The sequence below is a fragment of the Diceros bicornis genome, chromosome 5, assembly GCF_020826845.1.
Source record: "Diceros bicornis minor isolate mBicDic1 chromosome 5, mDicBic1.mat.cur, whole genome shotgun sequence".
Lineage (NCBI taxonomy): Eukaryota > Metazoa > Chordata > Mammalia > Perissodactyla > Rhinocerotidae > Diceros > Diceros bicornis.
Genome location: NC_080744.1, coordinates 38,903,994 through 38,913,295, shown reverse-complemented (window position 1 = coordinate 38,913,295; position 9,302 = coordinate 38,903,994). Strand labels below are relative to the sequence as shown.

Sequence of the window (9,302 nt, the reverse complement as noted above, 5' to 3'; positions counted from 1 at the left end):
AGTCAAGATACAGAACATTTCCATCACCAGAAGGATCCCTCATGTTGTCCTTTTATACCCATTCCCATTTCTCTCCCACCCTTACCTTCTTCTTAACCTTGGTAAGAGGTAATCTGTTCTCCATTTCTATAATTTCATCATTCAAGGTTATACAAATAGAATCATATAGTATGTAACCTTTTGGATTGGCTTTTTTCACTCAGCACAGTTCTCTGGAGATTTATCTAGGTTATTGCATGCATCAATAGTTCCCTCTTGCTAAGTAGTATTCCATGGTATGGATCTACCATAGTCAGTTTAACCATTTACCTGTTGAAAGACATTGGGTTGTTTCCAATTTTTTACTATTATGAATAAAGCTGCTGTAAACATTTGTGTACAGGTTTTTGTGTGAACATAAGTCTTTATTTCTCTGGGATAAATGCCCCGGAGTGCAACTGCTGGGTCGTATGGTAGTCATATGTTTCATTTTTAAAGAAACTTCCAGGTTGTTTTCCAAAGTGGCTCACCATTTTGCATTCCCAGCAGCAAGGCATGAGTAATCCAGTTTCTCCAAACCCTCAGTAACACTTGGTACTGTCTATAGTTTTTATTTTGGCAGTGTGAGTGAGGTGAGATGGTATCTCATTGTAATTTTATTTTGCATTTCCCTAATGGCTAATGATGTTGAACATCTTTTCACATGTTTATTTGCCATCTGTGTATCTTCTTTTGTAGAAATGTCTCTTCAGGTCTTTTGTCCATGGATTTTTTTTTTTTTTTTTTTTTTTTTAAAGATTTTATTTATTTATTTTCCCCCCCAAAGCCCCAGTAGATAGGTGTATGTCATAGCTGCACATCCCTCTAGTTGCTGTACGTGGGACGCAGCCTCAGCATGGCAGGAGAAGCGGTGCGTCGGTGCACGCCCGGGATCCGAACCCGGGCCGCCAGCAGCGGAGCGCGCGCACTTAACCGCTAAGCCACGGGGCTGGCCCTCCATGGATTTTTTTTTAAGCTAGGGAAGATTTTCCCTGAGCTAACATCTGTTGCCAATCTTCCTCTTTTTTTTTTTTGCTGAGGAAGATTTGCACTGAGCTATCTTCTGTGCCCATCTTCCTCTATTTTGTATGTGGGTCGCTGCCACAGCATGGCTGACGAGTGGTATATGTCCGCACCTGGGATCTGAAGCCATGAACCCGGGCCACTGAAGAAGAGTACACTCAACTTAACCACTGTGCCATGGGAACGCCCATGGATTGTTTTCTATTTGGATTGTTTCCTTTTTACTGTTGAGTTTGTTGTTGTTTTTTTAATGTACAAAGAGCTAGCATTGTTTCTTTTGTCCAGTAGATGTGTCAGATGATCCATTCAAGGAAGATCACCTGGTCCAACTTGATGAAGCCTATATCCTTTATGTACTGATGCAAACCCTGGCGGCACTTATTGAGGCCATATTTTCAGATCGGATTGTGCAGATTTGAGCAGAGGCAGCAAGAGTGAGAATCTTGGCTGAATTTTCACAAGTGGCTCCAGTAGAACTGCTGGTGACCCATCTTGCTTTCATGGATGCGACAAGGTAAAAGGCTACTGTTGAGTTTTTTTTTTTTTTAATAATTTTATTTATTTATTTTTCCCCCAAAGCCCCAGTAGATAGTTGTATGTCATAGCTGCACATCCTTCTAGTTGCTGCATGTGGGACGCGGACTCAGCATAGCCGGAGAAGCGGTGCGTCGGTGCGCGCCCGGGATCCGAACCCAGGCCGCCAGCAGCGGAGCGCGCGCACTTAACCGCTAAGCCATGGGGCCGGCCCTACTGTTGAGTTTTGAGAAATGTTTATATATTCTAGATACTTGTCCTTTGTTGGATATGTAGTTTGCAAATATTTTCTTACAGTTTGTATCTCATCTTTTCATGCTCTTATTAGGGTCTTTCAGAGAAAAACTTTTTCATTTCAATAAAGTAAAATTTATCAGTTTATTTTTATGGATAATGCTTTTGGTTTCAAGTCTAAAAAATCTTTGCCTAGTCCTGTATCCCAAAGATTTTTTGCATATTTTTTCCTAAAAGTTTTACAGTTTTGCAATTTACTTTTAAGTCTGTGGTCCACTTTGAGTTAATTCTTTATGTGGTGTGAGACTTAGGTCAAGGTTCATTTTTCTGCCTATGGATGTCCAGCTGCTCCAGCACCATTTGTTGAAAAGGCTATCTTTCTTCCACTGATTTGCTTTTGCAATTCATTTGGTCTTTGTGACCTTGGATTAGGCGATGGTTGCCTAGATATCACACCAAAAGCAAAAGCAACAAAAGAAAAAGATACATATATGAATTGGACTACATCAAAATTAAAACTTTTGTGCTTCATAAGACACAATGTTAGATTTACACCTAAGTATTTTTTTGAGTGATTTAAATGGTACTGTATTTTAACTTCAGTGTTGGTGTGTTCATTGCTAGTGTATAAAAATGCAATAGATTTTTGTATGGTTATTTTGTATCCTGAGACCTTGCTGACCTCACATATTGGTTCTTAGATTTTTTTTTTTTTTGGTAGATGCCTTGGTTTTTCTATGTAGACAATCACGTCATCTGCAAATGAGACAGCTTCATTTCTTTCCTTCCAATTGGAATGCCTTTTATTTCCTTCTTGCCTTATTGCATTTCTTGAACTTCCAGTGCTCTGTTGTCTTAAATATTTCCTCTACCTATATTTAGAACATCAGACAGTGATTGTCTTAGTCCATTTGAACTACCATAACAAAATACCATAGAGTGGATGGTTTATAAATAATAGAAATTTATTTCTCACAGTTCTGGAGGCTGAAAGTCCAATATCAGGGTGCCAGTATGGTAGGGTTCTGGTGAAGACCCTCTTCTGCATTGTAGACTGCTGACTTCTCCCTGTGTCCTCATATGGTGGAAGGGGCTAGGGAGCTCTGTGAGATCTCTTTTATAAAGGCATTGCTTTCATTCATAAGAGTTCTGGTCTCATGATCTGATCACCTTCAAAGGCCCCCACTTTCTAATACCATCACCTTGGGCATTAGGTTTTCAACATATACTTTTTGAAGGGACACAAACATTCAGCCTATAGCAGTGATACAATTTTTGCTTCAATTGTCAAACATGATCAAGAGAAATATGTATGAAAAACACAAAAAACACTGAGTCAAACAAAATCAAGAGGAGAAATAAAGCTTATTGTATTTACCTATATTTTTACTTATAATATTCTTTTTTCTTTCCTGATGTTCCAAGGTTCCTTCTTTTATAATTTCCTTTCCGTTTAGGGAACTCCTTTAGACGTTCTTTTTTTTTTTTTTTTGGTGAGGAAGATTGTCCCTGAGCTAACACCTGTGCCAATCTTCCTCTATTTTGTATGTGGGTCACCACCACAGCATGGCCAATGAGTGGTGTAGGTCCATGCCTGGGATCTGAACCTGCAAACCCGGGCCACCGAAGCAGAGCATGTGAACTTAACCACTATGCCACTGGGCCGGCCCCTAGACATTCTTTTAGGATATGTCTGATGACTACAAATTCTCTTAGTTTTTCTTCATCTGACAATATCTTGATTTCCCCTTTATCCCTGAAGGAATTATAGGATTCTGAGTTGTCAATTCTTTCATCACTGGAAAAATATTGTGCCACTTTCTTCTGGCTTCCATGGTTTCTGATGAGAAATTCACCATCCTTCAAATTATTTTTCCTGAATAGGTAATATGTCATCTCTGTCATCTTAGTGTTGGCTTCTATTGATTGTTTTTTTTTTTTTCATTCAGTTTGAGATCTTGCTTCTTAGTGATTCTCCATTGAAACTCGGACATTTTCATATTTAATCTTATTTATTTATTTATTTGTGAGGAAGATCAGCCCTGAGCTAACATCCGTGCCAATCCTCCTCTTTTTGCTGAGGAAGACTGGCTCTGAGCTAACATCTATTGCCAATCCTCCTCCTTTTTTTCCCCCAAAACCCCAGTAGATAGTTGCATGTCATAGTTGCACGTCCTTCTAGTTGCTGTATGTGGGACGCCGCCTCAGCACGGCTGGAGAAGCGGTGCGTCGGTGCGCACCCAGGATCCAAACCTGGGCTGCCAGTAGCAGAGCACACGCACTTAACCACTAAGCCACGGGCCCGGCCCCCATATTTAGTCTTTAAATATGATTCTGGGTCTTATTTAAACCTATTTGAGTTGGCTTTCTCTGACACCACTACAGCAGGGAAAGGGGTGGGAGGTGCCATCTTGTTACCTCCAGGTGGTAGTAAGAAATCCAGGTTTCTCACTTGGTTTCCATTGTTATCTGAATTGGGGGTTCCTCATTACTGCTGGTTGGGAGTTGGAGTTCCAGATCACCACATGGTCTCCACTGATGCCATGGGGTAGGGGGTCCTGGTTATCTCCAGATGGAGATGAAAGTCTTGGCTCCCTACTTGGCTTTCTCTGATGCCACAATGAAGGAGTGTTGGGATGCCTTGTTACAGGCTGCAAGAGTGGAAGTCTAGGCTCCCCACTCAGCCTTTGTTGGCATGGATGTGGGCTGTGCCACAGTTTTTTCTGTGGTATATGGCTAGAGTAAAGTGGTTATCGTGTTAAAATTTTCTGTCTTGCTGGGCTGCCCCTTTCTTGGTCCTTTGGCTAAAGAAGCAGGCTTTTGTTGGGGCTTCTTTCGTCTGTACCCATTGGTTTCAGGGTTGTCAGCTTCTTAAGATTTAAGTCTGATACATGAGATAAAAAGAAAACCCAGGGAACTTACCACCATGTTGTTCTTTGTGTTCTGAGGATTCTTGATGGTTAGTTGTCTTCTCTCCACATTCCAGAGTCTTATGTTTGTTTTCTATATAGTGTTTAGGGGTTTTAATTGTAATTAGTAGAAGGAATAGTGAAGTTTGTCTACTTTACTTTCCTGGAAACCCAGTTATTTTGTGAGTTAATGTTTCTTAACTTGAGTTTATCTGATATTCCCTCATGATTAGATTTGGGTTATGCTAATTTAGCTGTAGTTCCACAGAAGTGATGCTGAGTTCTTCTCAGTGCATCATAGCAGAAGGCACATGCTGTCAATTAATATCATTACTGGTGATATTAACTTTGTTAGTTTTGATGACTAAGGTGATGTTTGCCAGTCTTCTCCACTATGAAGTTACTTTTTTTACCTTTTATGGTTAATAAGTATTTTGTATGGAGATAGTTTGAGACGATAAATATCTTCTTACTCTTCAAACTTTCACCTGCTAGTTTTAGCATCATACATTGATGATGCTTGCCTGCATCAATTATTATGATGGTTTTCAATGATGATTTTCCAATTCTATCATTCCTTCCTCATTTATTAATTTACATTTAACTGAAACAAGTGCTTTCCCTTCTCCACCATTCACTCACTCACTCATTCATTTATCTATATATCTATTTATATTAGCTCATGGATGGAGCCTTATATTATAAATAATAATCCTTTACTATCATTATTTATTTTGATGCTCAAATTGTCCCAGATTTGGCCAGTGGGATCACCCTTTAGTTACCTCCTATCTCCCTGTGACATGTCTTTATTCAAAAACAACATGATCATCTATGTAGAAAATCCCAAAGAATCTACAAAAAAGCTGCTAGAACTATGAGTGAATATTACAATGTTGTAGGACACAGGATTAATATACTAAAATAAATCATATTTCTATATAATAGCAACAAAGAACTGGAAATCAAAGTGTTAAACATATCATTTACAATAGCAAAAAAAATAACCCATGGAATACTTAGGGATAAATCTAACAAAATATGTGCAACACCTGTATTTTGAAACTACAATTGATGAGAGAAATTAAAGAAGACTTAAATAAATGGAGAGACCTAACTTGTATATGTATTACAAGAGTCAATGTTGTTAAGCTGTTAATTCTTCCCAAATTTATCTATGGATTCAGCAAAAACCCAATCAAAACCCCAGGAGCCTTTTTGGGTAAGAAATTGGCAAGCTGATTCTAAAATGTATATGAAAAAACAAAGGATCCAGAATAGCCAAAACAATTTTGAAAAAGAATATAATTGGAGGACTCATACTATCTAATTACAAGACTTAATCTAAAGCTACAATAATCAAGACTATGTGGTATTGGTATAAATACAGACAAATATATCAATGGAAAAAATAGAGTCCGAATATAGACTTACACTATGTGGTCAATTCATTGTCAACAAAATTTCCAAGGTGATTTAATGAAGAAAGGATAATTTTTTCAAAAAATGGTTATGGGAACAATTGGACATCCATATGTGAAAAATGAGCCTTGACCCTTGCCTTGCAACAGATTTTAGAAAAGTAACTCAAAATGGATCATAGACCTAAACTCCTAAAACCTAAAATATAACTTCTAGAAGAAGACACAGAAGAAAATCTTTGTCATCTTGAGTTAGGAAAAGATATCATAAAGAGGACACAAAAAATACAACTTAATAGCAAAAAACCAAACAATTAATTAAAAAATGGGCAGAGGAGCTGCATAAATGTTTTCCAAAGGAGATATACAAACGGCCAATAGGTACAGGAAAAGGTGTTAAACATCACTAATCATCAGGATAATGCAAATTAAAAGCACAGAGAGATATCACCTCACACACGTTAGAATGGCTATTATCAAAAAGACAAGAGATAACAAGTGTTGGCAAACGCGGAGAAAATGGGAACACTTGTGCACTGTTGGTGGGATTGTAAATTGGTACAGCCACAATTGAGGATCTTCAGAAAATTAAAAGTAGAACAGCCATATGATCCAGCAATCCCACTTCTGGGTATATATCCAAAGGAAATGAAAACAGGATTTCGAAAAGATACACGTGCTCTCATGTTCATTGCAGCATTGTTCACAATAGCCAAGATGTGGAAACAACCTAAGTGTCCATTTCTTCTCATTTAGCTAACATTTCTTCTCATTTAGCCAAGTAGTCAGCTTATAATTACACAAAGAAAACCTTAAATGCCTTGAACTGTAATCCTCCCAGACTTTTCCACAGAGCTCTGTGTGTGTATGTGGGTATACCTTGAATGTTCCAGCTTGCTCTTCTGGCTTACATACCAGATGTGATATTAATGATTAATGATTAATGATTAATGATACTAATTAACTGATTAATGATATTAACAAAGTGGATTCCACTGAGCCACCCCACAGCCAGAAGAGAAAATATGAAATTGTTGAAGCCAATACTTATAGTAGGAAAACTGGCTAAAACCCAGATCCAGTAGTATTTCTGGTTGGAATAGGGACAAGCTGCCAGAGTCAAACTCTAACACGCCCTGGATCAAGGCATAGAAAGTCACTTGTAAGGACTTTCCACTGGAACAGCACCGAAGCCTTGGATTGCCTCTACATCCGACTAATCAATTGATAATCACTATGTCTTCTTCCAGGGGAAGAGTGGATTGGTTTCATCACTGTGGGTTGAGTAAAGACTGAGTTTCTAAGATTAGTTAATATTACAACTAGATTGTGCTGAAATATAGTAGACAGATGTTCCCCCTTTTTAAAAAACCTTTTGTTATAGAAAATTTCTAACATACTTAAAAGTACAGAAAAATAGTATAATAAACCCCTAGGTACCCATAATGACACCAGAATTATCAACACTCTATCATTCTTATTTCAGCTACTCTTTTTATTTTTTTCCGAAGTATTTTAAAACAAATCCTAGATTTCATATAATTGCCGTGTAAATATTTCAGTATATATCTCTAACAAATAAGCCCTTAAAAAATAATTACATAGAGGGGACCGGCCCGGTGGGACAAGCAGTTAAGTGCACGCACTCCGCTGCGGTGGGCCGGGGTTCGCCGGTTCGGACCCCGGGTGCGCACTGATGCACTGCTTGTCAAACCATGCTGTGGCGGTGTCCCATATAAAGTAGAGGAAGATGGGCATGGATGTCAGCCCAGGGCCAGTCTTCCTCAGCAAAAAGAGGAGGATTGGCAGATGTTAGCTCAGGGCTGATCTTCCTCACACACACACACAAAAATACTAATAATCACATAGACTCTTTCATAGAACAAAGAAGACATTTCCAAATCATTTTGTTAGGTCAACATCACCCTAATATAAAAATCTGTAAAGGACATTACAAGCAAAGAAAAATACGGACTGATGTTCCAAGCTCACCAGTCTGTCCATTCCTTGAGATACCAGTTTGATGTTCACCATTATCAGTAGCAATAATCAGAATAGCAATGTTAGCCTGAATTGTTTCTGTAATCATGTTTTCTGTGAGGACACTGTGACCTGGGGTACTCAGGTTCACAAAGTGATCACAAAGTGAGAAAAGTGTCAAATTTCATGAGGGACATATTGATGATGAGGTCATATTTATGCTCAGCCTTCGGTTTCTAGACTCAGGTGTCTCATGTCAGCAGCCTCCTTCTCCAACTCTCAATGGTTCCCTTCTTAATTTCACCACATTTGTAATTCAAGTGGTGGTGACTTTATCTAAATCTACCTTTCTAATGACTTTAATGTTGATGTGGTTCTTTTCATTTCCTATTTGTTTATTGGGTGGCAAACCCATGGCAAAAAAGATTCCTCTTCTCTCATGAGCTGGCTCAAATGTCACCTCCTCTGAAAAGTCTTCTCTGAAGTCTGTTGGCAGTTACTGATGTCTCCTCTCTGCTTCCTAAGTACTTTGTATGTGCTTCTTTTGCTGCACTTATCACGTTGTGCTATGATTATTTAATCTGATGTCTCCCTCATTAGACTAAATAACCAGTGGTTAGCACCTTGCTTGGCATAAAGCAGTTAGCTCAGTAAATGTTTGCTGAATGAAAGAGTGAATAATAAAAATGCGAAGCTAGAAGTTAGTTTTGATCACTTGAGCCAAGAAGAATGTGCCTCTATATAAAAACAAAATGTCTTCCTATAACCTCACACATGTAGAAACCAGAAAGCTTCAAAGGCTCTTAAGAAAGGATAGGTGTATTTTATGATTTCATTTTTTAATATATAAATTTTTAAATTATAAAGAGTAATAATAGATACTTGTAAAAAAAAAACTCAAACAAATCAGATGTGTTAAAGTAAGAAGTAAAAGTCCTCTAGATTTCTTCCAACTTTGGTCTCTACGCCTTTTGCAGAACTTCCAACAGCACTATGTTGGGACAGAGCATCCAGAGGTTCCCAACTTCTGTGCCATCAGAGCCACTATGAGGAGGGCCCAGGGAGGAATTTGCCATTTTCAGTGGAACACAAGTGGCAGTTACTAATTATGATGACTCTGTACTTTGGATCTGGATCTGCTGCACATTTCTTTGTAGTAAGAGACCAACTGCTTAAGAAATAA

The 9,302-nt window shown here is 38.4% G+C and overlaps 2 pseudogenes; one reads left to right on the top strand and one right to left on the bottom strand.

Moving 5' to 3' along the window:
• Positions 1-1,334: 1,334 nt before the first annotated feature.
• Positions 1,335-1,532, bottom strand: LOC131405566 (small ribosomal subunit protein uS14-like; annotated as a pseudogene).
• Positions 1,533-9,112: 7,580 nt separating this feature from the next.
• LOC131405399 (cytochrome c oxidase subunit 7C, mitochondrial-like) lies at positions 9,113-9,302 on the top strand (annotated as a pseudogene).